At 37.7% G+C, this 4,672-nt stretch overlaps 1 pseudogene; it reads right to left on the bottom strand.

Moving 5' to 3' along the window:
- Nucleotides 1-583: 583 nt before the first annotated feature.
- LOC102959067 lies at nt 584-1,436 on the bottom strand (annotated as a pseudogene).
- Between the last annotated feature and the right edge of the window lie 3,236 nt (nt 1,437-4,672).

Here is a 4,672-nt window from a genome sequence, read left to right as displayed (position 1 = left end):
TAAAAGGACCAGAGTTGTCATTGAAATACACATTTTTTAAATGTAGGCCTCACACCCAGCATGGAGCCCAGTGAGGGACTTGAACTCATGACCCTGAGAGTAAGACTTGAGCTGAGATGGAGTCTGACAACCAACTGAGCCACCCAGGCGCTCCTGAAATAAACATTTCTTGAGAAATTGGGCAAAGTTCTCATTTATGGGAAATACGTTTTTTTTTCCACAAAGTGAAACTGAGAAAAATTGTATCAAATGAGAAATCTTTTTATCCAAAGCAATCTCTTTAAATAGCTCAATAATGCAATACTTGAGAAATGTAATTTTTCAACTCAGACTTGAAACAAATTATTCAATAAACATAATCGAATCTTAGTGCTTGGCACCAGAGTTTTCAAAAATTGAACAATTGTTTAAACCATCATACTGTTGTTCTTAAATCCCATTTTAAATTTTTTTATGTAGTGCTACTTTTTATTTTCTGAAGATAGTTTGTTCAGTCTAAGACAATCTAGACTGAACCCTGCAATGTACAAGCATGACTCAGTTCACTTCAAACCAAATGGTCAGTCTTTTGTTTTTATCAAAATCATATTATAATATTCATAACAATTAACCATGATTTATCTGTGAACAAGGAAGGACCCACAGGACATTGTCTGTGGCATTCTGTGGAAAGTCTGTTTGTTCCTTCTTTCGGCTTCCTCTTCTGAAACATTTTCATGAGCTTCTTGTTACTCTACTTTTTTCAAAGGTTGAGAAGATTCTGATAATAATTATTTTGGGGGGGAAGGGTATGGCTTGATCTGTATCTTTTTGAAGGAAGAAGGCAGTGCAGCACAAATATCATACAGAGTCCCAATGATAGTCCTGAAAGCAGAGTTGCTAAAAGCAAAAACTGTACATTATCCTCAAACCCATAATCAAAGGTCTTCAATAAAATAGTTACAGCAAGTCCTGATCCATGAAGATAGCTGAAAGAGTGCTGACATACTATTCATCAGAACAGAATCTGGGCCAAACCATGATGAAATGGGTTCAGTACTTTTCCACTCTTTCTCATTTATAGTTTATGAAGTCCTTCTTATTCCTTGAGCCCTGATAGTACCTAAATTCACCATCTTAACAATAGTAGATGGAAGGAAGGGCAGTTATGATAAACCATCCACTCAGTCCTGGCTGCTCTATGACATCCCCTTTTGCAACATTAACCTCAAGATGTTCTCCCCATTAAGCAAAACTTCTCCATTCTGGTTGTAGATTCTGACAAGAAAGACACCATGGAGCATAAAATTCTATCATCCATTCTCCTTCCAGCAACTCTCTCCTGTTCTTGCCATGATGTTGGGCACGTCACTCTACTGCACATGGGTCCAGGGAACCCCACAAAACAACAGCAGGAGCCCTGCTACAGGAACCATGAGACTCCTGGAGGGTGTCATGTCTGGTGTTTGCCCCCCCCCGCCACATCTCCGTTTTTACTCGTAATTGACTTCTAGTTTTATACCACTGTGGTTAGAAAAGATGCTTGATATAATTTCAGTCTTCTTAAATTTATGACGATTTGTTTTGTGGCCTAACATATATTTATTCTGGAGAATGTTCTGTGTGCACTTGAGAAGAATGTGTGTTAGGTTGCTTTTGGATGGAATGTTCCATATATATCTGTTAAGTCTATCTGGTCTAACATGTTGTTTAAGGTCAATGTTTCCTTATTGATTTTTCTTTTCTTTCTTTTTTTTTCCTTATAGATTTTTCTGCCTGGATGATCTATCTATTAAGGCAAGTGGGGCATTAAAACCCCTACTATTATTGTATTGCTGTCTATATCTCCATTTAGGTCTGTTAATATTGGCTTTATATTTTTAGATGTTCTTATATTGGGTACATAATTATTTACAGATATTATATCTACTTCTTGGATTGACCCCTTTATCATTATATAATCCTTTTTTTTTTTGACTCTTATTACTGTCTTTGTCTTGAATTCTATTTTTTCTGATATAAGTATAGCCACCCCAGCTTCCTTTTGGTTTTCATTTGTATGGGGTATCTTTTCCATATCTTCACTTTGAGTGTGTATGTATCTTTACTTCTGAGGTGAGTCTCTTGTATTTTTTTTTATTCAATAAAGACTTTGTCTTTTGATTGAAGAAGTAATCCATTAATGTTTAAAATAATTATAGATAGGCTTGTACTTATTGCCATTTTGTTCATTATTTTCTGGTTGTTTTATGGTTTCTCCCTGTTCCTTTCTTTTTCTCTTGCTATCTTCTCTTGGAGTTGATAAATTTCTTTAGTGTTCTGTTTAGATTCCATTCTCATTACCTCTTGTGTATCTACTATAGGTTTTTGCTTTGTGGTTATGTGGCTTACATGTATCTGTTGCCTAGATGTAGACCAATCTATTTTAAGTTGATAGTAAATTAAGTTTGAACACACTCTAAAATTCCACATTTTCCTGCCCCTTTCCCATGTTTTCTGTTCTTAATGTCACATTTTGCATCCTTTTATTTTGTGTATGCCTTAATTGCTGTAATTATACTTATTTTTACTGCTTTTGTTTCTTAACCTTCATGCTAGCTTTGTAAGTGATTAGTCTACTACCTTTACTATAGATTTATCTTTACCAGTGAGATTTTGCTTTCTTATATTTTCTTGTTATTAATTAGTGCCCCTTCTTTTCAGCCTAAAAAAGCTATTTCTTTTAAAAGTCAACATGTTAAAAATGTTTTTAGGGTTTTTTTTTGTTTTGGTAATGTTTATTTATTTATTTAATGTTTATTTATTTTTGAGACAGAGAGAGACAGAGCATGAACAGGGGAGGGTCAGAGAGAGAGGGAGACACAGAATCTGAAACAGGCTCCGGGCTCCGAGCTGTCAGCACAGAGCCCGATGCGGGGCTTGAACCCACGGACCATGAGATCATGACCTGGGCTGAAGTCGGACGCTCAACTGACTGAGCCACCCAGGCGCCCCTTTGTTTATTTATTTTTGAGAGAGAGAGAGATAGAGCGAGAATGAGCAGGGGAGGGGCATAGAGAGAGGGGGACATAGCAGAGGATCCAAAGCAGGCTCTGTGCTGACAGCAGAGAGCCTGATGTGGTGCTCAATCTCACTGAGCCGTGTGATCGTGACCTGAGCCAAAGCCAGATGCTTAGTTGAGCCACTCAGGTGCCCCCAAAATCAACATTTCTTTTAAAGCTGATTTAGTGGTGGTGAATGCCTTTAGCTTTTACTTGTGTGGAACACACTATTTATCCTTCAATTTTTTTTTTTTTATTTAAAAATTTTTTTTTAATGTTTATTTATTTTCGAGACATAGAGAGACAGAGCATGAACGGGGGAGGGTCAGAGAGAGAGGAAGACACAGAATCCGAAACAGGCTTCAGGCTCTGAGCTGTCAGCATGGAGCCCAACGCGGGGCTTGAACTCACAAACTGTGATATCATGACCTGAGCCGAAGTTGGAGGCTCAACTGACTGAGCCACCCAGGCGCCCGTATCCTTCAATTTTGAATGTTAACTAACTGCCAGGTATTCTTGGTTGGAAGGTTTTTGCTTTCAATACTTTGTATATATCATGCCACTCCCTTCTGGCCTATAATGTTTCTTTAAAAAAAGTGCTGATTGTCTTATCGAGGTTATTAGTTTGTAACAAGTTGTTTTCCTCTTGCTAGCCTTAAGATTCTCTCTCTTCTCTCCCACTGTATCTTGATGTGGCCTTTTTATCTTTTGTTGTGGAGGATCCCTTTAGCTAGTTTTCAGGTCTGTTTCAGAGAGAAGTGTTTTATATGTACCTGTAGATTTGGTGTGTCCATGGAAGGAGGTGAGTTCAGGATCTTCCTATGCTGTCATCTTGAGCTGCCCTCCCCATATCTGGCATTTAGAATGCCTCACACATATTTAGAACAAAGTGAGAATCCTTAATAAGAACCCACTGAACTCTGCTTACTAATTACACACCAACATTCTTCTCTATTCTAGTTTGAAAAGGAGCTTGCTGCAAGGCAAAATATTACCCTGGACATCCAGACCACAACTTATGGACATTTATGGTTCAGTTATCAATTTAATTTTTTCATTTGGTCATTTTATACATGACAGATGACGTCATCCAAATGGCTTTTAGGATAATGCTTCATTTTCACTGAAACACTTTGCCTAACTGAATTTGAGATACTTCCCATTTGGGTACAGCAGCTTTTATAAAAATTGCCTCAACCAGGCTCATTACAGCTAAATTTATACCACCTGTTTTAATGTGTATATTGTCATGACCCACAGAGACTGCATTAAGTAATTAAGAGACAGACCACATAATGTCATTTGCTGTAACTGAATCTGTGGTTTCAATCAATAACCACCTGAAAGTGCCTGGGGCTACAGGATTAGGGCATAACCTGCTGAGGCAAGGCCTAGGGGGTCCAAATGAGGGTGCATTAATTGTGACACCATCCTGCTGTTTTCAGTCTCTTTTCAATTAGTCATAAAAGAGCATAAACCAAGTTGTTAAAACCATCCAAGATAGATTCTTCCTTCCCTTAGAAAAGATCTGATATAGAGCTAAAGGTATAAGAAGACTGCCAGTAAAAATCATGCATTTTAACTGCCTTTCTAAGATGTAGCTTATCTCCTAAAGAAGGGCTGAATCATGTGATTGCTGCAGGCTTCCTTAT

This window comes from Panthera tigris, chromosome A2 (genome assembly GCF_018350195.1).
Source record: "Panthera tigris isolate Pti1 chromosome A2, P.tigris_Pti1_mat1.1, whole genome shotgun sequence".
NCBI lineage: Eukaryota > Metazoa > Chordata > Mammalia > Carnivora > Felidae > Panthera > Panthera tigris.
The sequence above is the reverse complement of the archived record's forward strand: the minus strand, read 5'-3'. Positions and strand labels throughout refer to the sequence as shown.